The sequence below is a fragment of the Pinus tabuliformis genome, chromosome 9, assembly GCF_031772625.1.
Source record: "Pinus tabuliformis cultivar Carrire ecotype Pingquan chromosome 9, CPIR1, whole genome shotgun sequence".
Classification (NCBI taxonomy): domain Eukaryota; kingdom Viridiplantae; phylum Streptophyta; class Pinopsida; order Pinales; family Pinaceae; genus Pinus; species Pinus tabuliformis.
Window position 1 is genome coordinate 406190163 of NC_142307.1, and position 13928 is coordinate 406204090.

A 13928-nucleotide genomic window follows, 5' to 3' on the forward strand; every position below is an offset into this window, starting at 1 on the left:
GGTATTTTGTTTTGTTTTGGGATTGGTTTCGCCGGGGAAAATTTTGCATGCATGTAGAAGAAGATTCAAGTACAACTTTAAGGAAGAATTCAAGCGCAGAAGTATCAAATCAAAGGAAGCATTGCAGCGGGACATCCTTTGAAGACATGACAACCATCCGTATATTGTGAAGAAGTGTCAAGGCCAAAAGTCATCATTGTAAAGTTGTAAAAGAGTCATTTGTAAAAGTGTCATCATTGAAAGAGTCAATATTGTAAAAGAGTCAATCTGCGTAGAGTCGAAAATGCATTATTAGTATGTATAGGATTCTTTGTTGGGATGACGTCATGGTTGGGTTGCACGTCATAGTGTGATTGGGTGTTTGGCCAAAATCATTGTAAATAATATTATATCATGGATCGTTGTCCTTTGTACGAGAATCCACACTCTTGTCTCATTTTAGTCATTATAGGGTGGTAGGGAGGTGCTAGGTTGGTGCATGATGTCACCTACAGGTTGGAGCATGTGAACACTTTAGGGTGGTAGGTTGGTCTAGGATGTTGGGGAATCCATTCAGTTGACTACTGAAGAAACCAGAGCGTTGGGACGTCCTTCCAGTGGGAGCTGGAGAAGAATGTTTTTCTAGAATTCTAGGAAGTTGTTGCTTTCATTTCAGTTGGGGCTGAAGAATAAATAATTTATTAGAAAAGCGTTCGGTGGTTTTTGACCCGGAGGGGCTTTTCCACCTAAAATTTGTGTCTACTGTGTTCTTTTATTTACTATTATTACTGCATAAACATTAATAATAATTGAAAATTAACTAATGCTCTGAAAATATTTAAAAGTTCTAATTGCTAAGGAAAATTGATTCACCCCCTCCCAGTGTTCCTTACATTACAACACTTTCAAACTTCAGAATACAAAGTGGGATGCATTTCTTCTTCTTCCAGAGAGCTTTGGAAAGCAAAGCCCCATCGGAATTTGAGTTGAAAGTTCGCAGGTTGGCTGATGTTATGTCCATTTTGAAGAAAATAGAAAAACACAAATTGAATTTAAAAGGAGATCATAAGAATTCTATGAACCAGCACTCTCAGAAAACGTACACTACAGATCACATTCTTGATGAGTATGCTGTGAGTTCTGCATTCTGCAGGGGAGATATCAGCGATCTTACTTCCATGTTTTGCTAAAGTCAAGTAGTACTCTCAGAGAAGACAATGGGGAAAGAAAATCTGAAAGGTACTTGAGGCTTCTTATTGAACAATTAGAAAAAGGAAAAGGAAAGGATTTTTCAGATCTAAGGATTCAGTTCCAACTTCCAAGTGATAATGTTTGAAATCTGGAACTCCAGTGGTGTAAATGTCTTGTTCCTTGCTTGTAAAAAGTGGGCTCTGAGAGGAAAGATACTTGAGGAAAGCCATATGTACAACCCAAAGTCGTCGATGGAGTAGGGCGTGCTCCCTGATGAGCAAAAATAAATGTTGTTATGGACTGTATGTAATTTTAATGAATTCTTAGACAATATGGAAAGAAGGCTGATCTAGAAGATATGATAACTTCTGGAGTCGTTATATTTCTTTGTTGGCCATTAAGATGTGGAAAGACGAGGATTGTCAGTGCTGTTGCTCATCATTTGCCGAAACATGTTCTCCTTGTAGATTTTCATTCACTTCAGTCCGTTTCCAGAGGAATTAAACATAAGGGTAACTCTGCTGGGCTTTGTGGGATCTTTTCCAGATGCTGGTATGAATAATGTCATTGTTTCTTTTGATGAATGTGAGGCTGTTTTCACAAGGAGAGAAGGTGGTGAAGACAGATTGCTCAATACACCTTTGATGAAGAATCTGGCATACAAGCATTCATACTTTGGTGTGTCCCTGTTTTGGATGATGATTAAACAGAGGAAAGGGAAACTATACTTTTCAGTTTTGATATGTTTTACCGGATACGAAAGTCGTTTTATATATGAGATTCCGAGGTTCTCATGTACTCACAGGAAGTGCACGTCCCCAAGTAGGAGCTTAACGTTACAATTTAATCTGGCATGACGTTTTACTCGATAGATTTCTTCAATACCCTTGTATTTCATTGAGCTTTGACAGTGGCTGTCATATAACAGGCTTTATCAATTTCTTCAATGACTGCTATGATCCAGGAGCTTTGTTCCACCTTTATAAGTTGTCAGGAAAGGTAGAATTGAGGAAAATCATGGAGAAATTTGTGATACTGGATATGTGGTAGCCCAATGTATGACGGGAATGTTTTCTGATGTCAGAGAATTATGGGAAACTTCTGTAAGGGTTTGGTGGACACAATCAAGTCCCAAATTTTACCCTTCGCTGGAGTAGCTGCAGAGGCATTAGGTCATGTAGCTTTAAGGGTTGTTTGACTGATTTTGGGCCAGACCATCGGTTCCATAACTCCTCTGAACCAACAAATATGGAGCTATAGAAAGAGGGAGTACATGTGGTAAAACCTTTCACGAAGGAAGTGTCAGGATATCTTTGAGATGAGTGTCGTGATATCTCACGAAGGAAGTGTCAGGATATCTTTGAGATGAGTGTCGGGATATCTTTCAAGTGATGAACTCAAAGCTCTTTAATTGAATGCGTGAAAGATATATTTGTCATAGAGGTACATCCCTGAAGCTCGTGGACATGGCCCTTGATTCATTTTTCAGTTTGAACAGGATAAAAGGTGAAGACGTTACATTTCCTGTATTAGAGATTTTGTCATCTTAGGGCGCCTGCTAGTGTTGATGCGAGATGTTAAGTCAGGCGATACTTGCCTTTCTACGGATTCAAATTACCTCATCGGGGAAATCGCTCCGCATGTATTCATAGATGGTATGGTTATAGTGTTTTTGATAACCTTTTATTATTTATATAGCGACCCAAAAAAGAGGAAGAACACAGAATAGGTTCTGTTTGGTTGTTGTCAGTAACAACTTACTGTGGGCGGCATCCAAAAAATCCAAGAACTGCTTCCTGCAATTCAAGAAGCCTTAACTCATTTAGGAGGGCAGAATGACTTTTAATTTTTCACGCAAAAAAAATGACATTTTGAAGACCACCAAATCAGAGCTTTTGGGGACATTGCCAATCTTTTCTAAAAAAAATGACAATGGCAGAAAGGAGCTGTTATAAAGCTGTAAATGCACCGTTCCAGGCCTGTTTTGGCATCTTAAGATATCCAGCATTCAGGACTCCATGTGGTCAAGCGATTGTACCAGCACTTCAGGCGATTGGTGTCTGTCATTTCAGCGTCGAGAAGGGTTCCACTATTCTATCAATACCTCACATGTCCAGCTTATACAAAACCCTTGAATGGTGGATCTTGAAAACCACCACATTACTTTGCTTCTCCTTTCGACACGGAGCTGCCAGCCAATTCTCTTACGAAAAGGAGGTGGATCTCAACCTACCTAATACTATTTTAAGAGGGAAATGGTCGTAGTTGTATTTTTCATTAAACTTGGATTGATTGCTTTAAAGGATGACCGTCGACTTTGCAGGAAATCTAGGAAGATACTACTTCCTATTTTTGGGGATTGTTTACTTGATCAAATCCCTAATTCATTCCGCCCTTCTTAATCTTGTTTGGTTGAAGAACGTTACATGGCAGATTTGGAGAAGAGAGCTGCTTTCATCCTCGAATATCTGGCTTATCTGGCTTATGAGAACATTTGTAATCAGTTTGAAAATAATTTAAAGTGGATAGTTTGAGCAAACTGTTTACTGTTTGTTTGATTTAAAGGTGGATAGTTTGAGCAAACTGTTTGAGGAAGCAAGGCTTAAAAAAAAAACTGCTAACTGTGAATTGAGCAAATTTCTTAATCAAGATTCATGGCAAAAAAGCTGTTTTTAGAAGAAACTTGAGATTGTGATATTTTCTTTGGTTTGGAGTATAGGTAAGTTAAACAGCTGCATCTCATGGAAATCATTAAAACTCATTCAATTCAATAACTGAATTATGGAGATGATTTAACAGGGCCACCCCTATTGAAGGAGCCGCACCTTCTTGAGGACCTTTGGAAGTTCGATGGTGCACCTTAAATCCCTTGTATACCCCTTTTTGTGTACACGTCTCATTATTTGATGGGTTACTTTAATTACTGTACTTGTGACTTGAACAGTCCCTCTTTCAAGTATTTTGGGTTTGTACAGGTGTGTTTTACTTCTTCATAGGCTAGATGAGGGGATTTCACCTAAAATATTATTACTTTAAATGAGTGGATTTTACTTGATTAATATTTTACAGTAGACCATCACATCATTATATAAATAGAGAGGCAGTTCTTCATCATTACATAAATAGAGATGCGCTTCTTCATCGTTACGCAGGGTTGAATTTAAGGAGAAATCCCCTAACATTTTTGAAATTTCTGTTGGAGATTTTTATCATTTTCTTTGTGCCCTGGATGACTAGCTAAAGCGCTTTCACAAAGGTTTTTTCTTTGTGCTATGGATGGCTAGCTAGAGCACTCTCACAAAGGTGTTAATTTGTAGATGCTTCTCAATGAATGGATGTTCAACGAAGGAATAGGTTTGTGTGTTATGATAAATGGTCTCTTCATTTCTTAGTGGAATTTATTCTTAAATCACTGTAAATGTGGTATACTTGTCTAGTGATAGTGGTGTTCCCCCAATTTGTGTGTGAGATGATAAAGTGGTTGGTCTCTTCATTTCCTAGTGGAATTAATTCTTGAATGAATGTGAAATTGTGAATGTGGTAGGGATAGTGGTGTTCCCTCTTCTCCCTTATTTGATAGATCTTTTTTCAAGGACACTCGAAAAATTCTAGTGAAGATTTTTCCTATTGACTTAGCAACCATGGTGATCTATTACGGTATGTAGAGGACTGAGTTAATTATCATTTTTGTTCCACGTGTAATTTTTAAATGGAGAGCCTTAGTAGACCCATATACCCAAGTAAAATGCACTAGTTTATGGTCTTCTCATCATTATTCTTTCTTAATCCTTTAAAGAACATCATTTTGCTGGATTTATTCTTCATATCACTTTGAAGTCCATAGCCCTAATATCACTTTGAAGTCCATAGCCCTAAATCCCAATAATATTATCTTAGGAAAGCTTCCTTGAGTTGAAGAAAAGCTGGCCTGAAGTAGAGAAAAAGGCTGGTGAAGTGATAGTGGTGTCTCTCCTAGTTATACTCAAATTACAATTGAGCTTTAAGACTTTATCTCCATAAATGCGAGAAACCCCCTTGAGTCCAAGAAGCGCTGGCCTAAAGTGAAGAAAGAGGTTGGTGAGGTGACAATGGCCTCCCTCTTAGTTGTACTCAAAACTATAGAAACTTTATCTTAAAAACTACAAGTTTACGTGATAATAATAATAATTCAATAATTAGCAATTTTGTCTTCCATTCTCTTTAAGCGTTTCTCTTTCTCTTGTCTGTGGGACAGCCACAGCAAGGAGAACACTACCAACATCGGCTGTTCCTCAAACGACATGAATCCCCGAGCTCACAACCATTGTTGATTGCTGCTTCTTGGCCATTGTTACCAGCAGTTTGTTCTTCAGATAAGCGGCACCGCTTATCATCCATGCTTAGCTGGCCCTATCAGCATGCACCTCACCCCCTCCCTAACTACGGGGTAATGTCCGCCCTAATTGAATGAATCTACAATTACGACGAGACAAGTGAATTCATACGTGGAGTTTGGCATAATGAGAATATAGACAATCTTCACTTTCCACTAGCCCTATTTGCTTGAGGAGGATTCTTCAATTTCCATCCCTAATTATAAGAGATATGTTATGTTTATTTTATTTTATATATACTTTGATAATTTTAATAATATAATATAACAAATATATTAAATTGGTATATAGCAAAATACATATTTTCCTATCACATCTATAAAATTATTTGCTTAGCGTATGGTTGTGAGAGTCCTCCGAGGTAATTCATCTCTCATCCTCATCGACGGACAAGAATTCCGAAGTGGGCGTCCTGAATGGAGTAGCCATGATGATGGCAGGACAAGAATTCCTAAGTGGGCGTTCTGAACGGAGTAGCCATGATGATGGCAGGACCAGAGGCCACCAAGGCGCCCTTTATACTCCACGTCTTGTCCTATCAGCCAGCGAGATAAATTGTGATAAGGTCGAAGATATTTAACTGTTTTGGGGACTTTTATATGCCCATTTTTTCCAAAGAAAGCTTCACAAAATCCCTTTTTGCCTCCAAATATTGGGATGAAGACTTGGGATGGAGAGTTGACAATGGAGGCATATAGATTGTAATAAGGCTGAGGGGTTACGGTTAAAGAGTTTTGGGATGGAGAGTTTACAATGGAGGCATATAGATTTTAATAAGGTTTAGGGATTACGGTTAAGATAATTAAGTGTTTTTGGTACTTTTATATGCCCATTTTCTCCAGAGTAAACATTCCCAAACCCTTTTTTTTCTCAATATGTTGGGATGGAGAGCTGACTATGAAGGGCTAACTGTTTTTTCTCTTTTGGGAAAACCTCTCGGGATCTCCTTTTCTTACAAGTTTCGAAATGGAGGGTTGGCGGTTTTCTCCTACTGTTCCTCTGAAATATTGGGACGCCTCTTTGTTTCTCCTAAGAGAAAACCTCTCGGGATCTCCTTTTCTTACAAGTTTCGAAATGGAGGGTTGGAGGTTTTCTCCTACTGTTCCTCTGAAATATTGGGACGCCTCTTTGTTTCTCCTTTTTCCCCAAATATAGAATGGAAGGCGCTCAACAATCAGCCACGAAGAACTCTTAGGGAGTCATTTAATAAAATTTAAACTCGTAAATTATAACTTTTATCATTGATAGAGTCTCGGTCCTGGGTTTGTAACTCAAGTGGTATGAAGTTCTGGGTTAGTCCCGGATTTGTAACTCTATGTAGTTTGGGTTCGTAATTTAAGTGGTTAGGAGCAGAGTTTGTTTTCTCATCTATTTGAATTGAATTCCAAACCCTATCACATACTTAATACTCATGATATTTGCTTTGGAAATACCTTAGTTCCATCCGTCAGGTGTCGGAGAAAGGAAAGAAAGTGTGATTCTTGATATTGCCCCATTTTGCAGAGATTTCATAACTCGGAAAATAATTAGAGAGTTGCGATGGGCCGTATTGTGAACGCGATCGTGAATCTACCCGCCAATGAAAAAGCTTGGCAACACCCCGGTTCACTGTTGATGTCACTTCCCTGTGAGATCGGCGCCCCCATTTTCGTTTTTACAGTGGGATAAGATAGCAATCACAAGAAGAGGGATGTTTTGATGGCATAGTTACGATAGAGAAATAGAATGGATAAGCCTGGGAACAGATGCTGGAGTATGCCCGCGAACAGATGGGGATTGAAGTCGTCATTGTAGTTTTATTGGATGGAACGCTCATGTGCTGGTTGGAAATTCAGACCCAACTTATGCTTAAAGCCCAAATTATGATTAAGGGCTGAATATACGGTAGTTACAGAGCACAAGTAAATTCTTCCAGTGACCATCTCACAGAAAAAGAAAATTTGAAAGATATAACAATTCTTCCAGTGACCATCTCACAGAAACAGAAAATTTGAAAGATATAACAATTTTATTCTTTAGATATAGATCCCATACACATTAAAACGAATGAAAACATCTACACGTATTGGAGAAAACTGTACCGAGGTGTAATATTTCGAAATCGAGGCCTATTATTCGGCAGATAAAACTGTACAGAGGTCAATGGTTCGAAACCCGGAAGCGATCAAATACACCAAGGGAGCCGAAGCCAATTCCTCTGCTATTCTATTCTTCCTTGGGAATGGCGTCGGTGGTCTTTTTCTGATGATAAATCCTGAAGGCCTTGGGCAGATACACGGGGATGAGAAAGCAGAAGAGATTGAAGGACCAGAACACAAGATTGGCCACCGCCAGCGCCTGGCCGAAGCGAAGCCACAGAACAGCGGCCGAGGAGGAGGAAGAAGAGGGCAAATCCAGATCCGCCGTCTGTTTCCAGAAATCAGCCCTGAGCCAGTCCAGAATGGTGAAGATCCGCTTGGCGTTGTAGAAAACCGGCACCATTGCCCTGCCTGGGAGAGAGAACTCCAGTGCGTAAGACAAACCCTCCAGGAAGACCTGGCACGAGAGCAAAAACACATGCGGGGCCGCAGCCTCCACACCCTTTTTGTCGCCCTCCACGAAGCCGCCGAAGATGTACGCGAGCGGAAGCAAGAGCCCAACCACGCCCCCGGTCCCCACGTACAGTGTGAACAGCCGGGTCTTGCCGAAAGCTCGAACTCGCGACGTCGCCGATGTGTCGGGGAAGGCCACCTTGGAGACTATGAAGATGTAGACAGAGGAAAGCAGGACGAAGGCCACGTCCTCCAGGCACACCAGGCCGCTCGCGGAGAAGACCACGATGAGGACCAAGACGTAGAGCTGCGTGAAGCTCAGAGTGCCCAAAAGAGACCGAGTCTTTTGAGGCTCCCGAGGTTCGACCGCGTCGCCTATGGGAACCGCCCCGCCCGACATTTGCATTGGCATGGGAGAATTTTTGCAAAGAATGGGGAAATGAAATTGCAGAGTGAGGGGCTGAAATGGCTGGTTAGTTAAAAGAGGATTGATGGTATGATTTTGTTACAGAGGAGGGAGCTGGATTTGAGTTCTATGGGTTTGAATTCGACACGTACTGCATAATCTCTTGCAGAGAACTGGTGGTGGTTTCAGATTCTGGATAACTTTGTGAATTTTGATTGATATTGGCGTCGATGGCAGAGTCTCAAAGGACACTACAAGATCCTCGATGGTAATGCCACGTGTCATTATTCGGAGAATAGATTATACTACGTGTGCTCAAAAAGAGTTCTGCATGATGCCACGTATCACAAAGGAAAGAAGCACATGATAGTGAAAAACAAGTGCATGAAGGGTGGGTGGTCTTGAGTGAGAATGTCACACTTATGGAGTGAGAGTGTGCACAATTTTGTTCATAATGTGTCACACAACAAAACAATACATTCTATATTGTTATCCAACAATATATTATAGGAAGTTGAAAGTTCACATTTGATAACAAAGGTGAAGTAGAGGTGAAGTAGTGATACTGAGCTACTTCACTGAGATAATATTAGAGTTGTTTAGTTAATTTATTAAAAAATGGTGATAATAAAGATGAAGTTCTGAAAATGAGATAATTTAATTATTAGAGTTGTTTAGCTAATTTATTAAAGAATGGTAGCCTCAAGGGTTAGTTTAGTTGGTCGAGTTCACGTTGCTAAGTACCTCGTTGTTGGGAGGTCACGGGGTCAAATCTCCTCGATGCCCTTGGGGTTAGGCCCTGCTTGTTTGGCCAACGAGTAGATCCCTTCGGGTTGATCTGCTTGGATTTTCCCGTGAATCCCTTCGGGTTGATTTGCCTGGATTTTCCGTGAATGGGTTGATCTGCTTGGATTTTCCCGTGAATCCCTTCGGGTTGATTTGCCTGGATTTTCCCATGAATTTTCCCGTGAATGTAGCGGCCACGCAATGTTCGTGAACCACCCTTAAATTTTTTATTAAAGAATGTTGGGTTGAACTATTGGCTAGTCACTAATGAGGATTTAGTTAGTCGGATCATAAAGAGACACAAGCAAGTGCAATACTTAATTGTATTTAGGTCAGTGCTTTGTTTAGGTGAAGTAGAGTGTTAAGGATACAAATTGAGTATGTAGTTTATGCACATTAGCAAGAATGAGTATATTATTGGTCAAATTCACCAAAAGATCTTCTACTTTGAACTTCCACAGCTCAAAACTCTACCCATTGAACTTATCAATCTCTATCTTTGAATTGATTCGCGTTTCCTTTCACCAAAACAATCAATACCATAGATCTCTCAATGTAACAAGGTTTTCACATGCTCAAAACCTTTACCCACAAAGGCATCCCCTTGAAGCCAAACTACTCATATACCATATGTTTGATTTAACTATGTACAATTAATTGTAGCAAAGGGGTTCTTAGTAAAAACAAAAAAGATGCAATTGCACACACACTTAACATAGATATTTTACCTTGGAATTATTTTTTTTATAATATATTATATCTTTACAATGTTAAAATACAACCTTAACAACCTTGGATTGGAATACAACCATAGTTCTTTAACCAAATTTACATTACCATGGACCATAAAATGAAATTACCAGAAGGAAAAAACTGCAATAAAAAAAATCACTCTTTCAATAAAAACCTATGGATGATTTTCACTAAATGGATCCTTTTATCCCTCCATACAAGGGCTATCTCCCCAATGACCCCTCATATTTGCATTCAACACAATGAAAATCTTTCAATAAAAACCTATGGATGTTTTTCACTCAATGGATCCTTGTATCCCTCCATACAAGGGCTATTGCCCCCAATGACCTCTCATTTTTGCATCCAACACAATTAATCATATATAGATAGTGGTGTAAAGAATATAACACATATCCAACAATTATCTTTTAGAAATTTGTTTGATCATCAAAAACTTAATAATTAGTATTCTGCTAAAAATAATACAAATGTAAAAAAATACTTGATTTTTTTTTTAAATATAAACACTAAAAATATATTTACCAACAAAATAAAATAATAAAAAAAATTTCACAGAAACCATCAATCTCAATTCTAAAAAAAAGTCAACGAAAAATAATAACTTAGTTTTCTCAAATTTTGTTTATTTAATTGATTTTCTTTTTTATTTGAAAATTTTTAATATATATAAAATAAAATTTTAAATAAAAAAATTAGTATAAAAAATAATATTATGATTGGTAATTTCCTAATATTATTTAGTTTTTAGTTCAATAATATATATATGAAAAGGGATGTAATGACTATATGGTGAAGGTAGTTAGTGTATTTATAATTTTAAAATCTAAATAGTTCCTTATCTCAAGGAGGGAAGAGTATGTGCATTTATAGTTTCAAAGTCTAAATAGATTTTAGCATCAATATTATATTGACAGACATGATAACAATGAGGAATAAATTAGAGATCCCATCGGCGATTAAGAACACTCTAAATTATTTATGACTCAATAACTCAATATTGTAATCACTATTATTTAAACTTCAATATTGTAATCACTATGGAGATTGTGCATTACTTTATATTTGGTATACAATATATGTGATGCATGCACCAAACATGATCCTCCATGCAAAACAAAGCCATTGTCAACCAGTTACTCAAAAATTATTTCATCTCGTTCAAAGAAATCTTAGATGTGTGTGTAATGAAAGTGATCGTGTAATAAAACCAAGAAGGTGGAGCCTTAATTAAGTAACTTAATTATTTAAGTTAAAATTATATTAATATAATTATATAAATTAAACGGTTGGAAAATATTGATAGATATCAGTTTAAATATGAAATTAATTAAATTATAATTTTATTTTTAAAATTATTATTATATTATAGTTTTTAAGGGTGTAGTTTGTTGGTCAGCGAATGTTTGTGTTACTTTTGTGATATTTTGGAAGTTTTTATGGTGGGTTTTTTTGGTCTAATTTCTCTAACATCCGACACTAATTTATTGAAATAACACAAATCAAAATTTCACCTCAAATTTTTTTGCCAGATTCCATCACAGAAAGTCCAAAAAGGCTCACTAAAGACAACTTAAAAAAAACACCTAACAATATTTTTAACCATGTAGATTCACTCTCAATTGATTATGGAGATTCTTAACATATAACAATATTTTTAACCATGTAGATTCACTCTCAATTGATTATGGAGATTCTTAACATATAAATAAACTTCGTTACATTACTATGGGATACCAGGGATTATCAATACCCCATACCCAAAAAAAACTATAACTCATTTTATAGACATATTTTTTTTTAATTAAATTGAAAAGAAAACATGGCATAACTACCTTTGAGATAACTTTCAACCCTCTATCTTGATTATTACTAAAGACCCTTTGTTCTAACTATTAATGAATTAAATGGTTGGTAATGTCAATATGTGTCAAAACACATACCACATATACATCTCACATGAGTTAAACATATATACATGTAACAAGATTATTAACAATGGAAATTCACCCCCACTTTACTAGAGAGTTTCTTAATGTATAAATAGACTTTCTTATAATACCATGGGCCAATACCATGACTTATTAATAGTGCATGTCCAAAAAGTCATAACTAATGTTCATATGACATTTTTTTTAATTAATCAATTTAATTGAAAGGAGTAATTTTTATATAAAGTTCATTTTTTTTTTTTGAATACGACTAACAATATTCTAAAATATCCCATGGAGGTTAAAACTCTACTATCCACATATTAATTGTGTAGGGTCCAATTAATAGACAAAATGACATCTTTTGTGATTTCTTGTTGTTTAAAATAAGTTTTGAATGCATAAATTAAACAACTCAAACTTCTGACAAAATTGATAGGATAAAAAAATGTTGTTTTGTCTATTACTCTATTAATTATCAATAGAACTTCCAAATTTTAATTTAATTATCAATAATTTCCATGGAATATTTTAAAATATTCTATAAAAGTCTACACCCCATATATTAATTATGAATAGGTCTTCCAAAATTTTAATTTAATTATCAATAAGAATATTCTAAAATATTCCATGGAAGTCAAATCCCTACAATCCACATATTAATTATCAATAGGGATTCTAGAATTTTAATTTAATTATCAGTAATTAATAGGTGAATGGTAGGAATTTAACTTGCATATAATATTTTAGAATATTCTTATTAGTAATAGTCCCAAATCAAAGGTTGAGATTTATCTTAAAAAGTAATTATGCTCTTTCTTCCAGTTTAATTAAACTTATAAATAAAAAATAAAATGTGATACCAACATGAGTTATATTTGTTCGGGGCATATGCCATTAATAAACCATGGTAGTGTAACAAAACTTATTTATAAGTTAATAATCTTCATGACAAAAATATAAGTAAATCTCCATAGTTAAGAATCTTGTTATTTATTTTATTTTTTTCAAAAGGTGGAAAAACCTATCAAACTCAGTTTGTCAAACCAACAGTGAGGACAACCATCTCTGGCTGCTATCCGTAAATGTCAGTTGACACATCACTGTTATCAAGGAAAACCACGCCACCTGAAATAACCCGCTGGTGGTCCGTAAGGGAGCAGGCTTTCACTCCTGCCAGATGCCTCTGGGTCTTGGACCGTTAACCTGTTTCCTTACGTCCGAGGAAGACGAGCTCTTAGCCAAGCAGAAGCAGTTTTAGGGCATACTCCAGGCCCTAAGAATCTTGTTATTTGTTTTTAATAGTAATAATTAAAAAAAAAAATTATAATTTAATTAATTTCTATAATTTATTTTTTTATTATATTTTAATTATAATTAAAGATACTTTTCTAATTAAACTTAAATTTTACAACAATTAAGAAGCCAAAACATCTTTAACATCTAAATATTAGAACAGCCCGCATCATTACAACAATGCACAATTTAATCTAACTCAGTATACTTACTATTTAAATCCATGTATGCACACTTAGTTTTGGGTTTCAATAAATTTGTAAAATTTGATACTAAATGTGAGGGCAAGCACTCTTACGGTGTAAACATGCTATTAATTGTTGCACAACTTTCTACTACGTTATTTTGGAGATCATTTAAGCATTTCTGCAATGATAAGTTTTGGACTATTATAGCATGTGTCATAAAAATATTACAATACTATATTATTCAATTATATATGCAATATTTATTGTGGATGATTCTCTCTGTAGGGGTTATAGGTTTATGTTTGCAATCAAGTTGATTGAAAAATATAGGTTTCAATATATTTATTGAAAAATATACGTCTAGGTTTGAAATCAAGTTGATTGACAATTTTATGTTAAATTTATAATATTTGGTTTATTTTTTAATATAAATATGTATTTGTTGATTTGTTTTATAGGGATTTGAATTTTGAATGGTATGTTTTACATAATAC

At 36.1% G+C, this 13928-nt stretch overlaps 1 pseudogene; it reads right to left on the reverse strand.

The window, feature by feature from the left end:
- Window positions 1–7529: 7529 nt before the first annotated feature.
- Window positions 7530–8652, reverse strand: LOC149148881 (uncharacterized; annotated as a pseudogene).
- Window positions 8653–13928: the final 5276 nt, after the last annotated feature.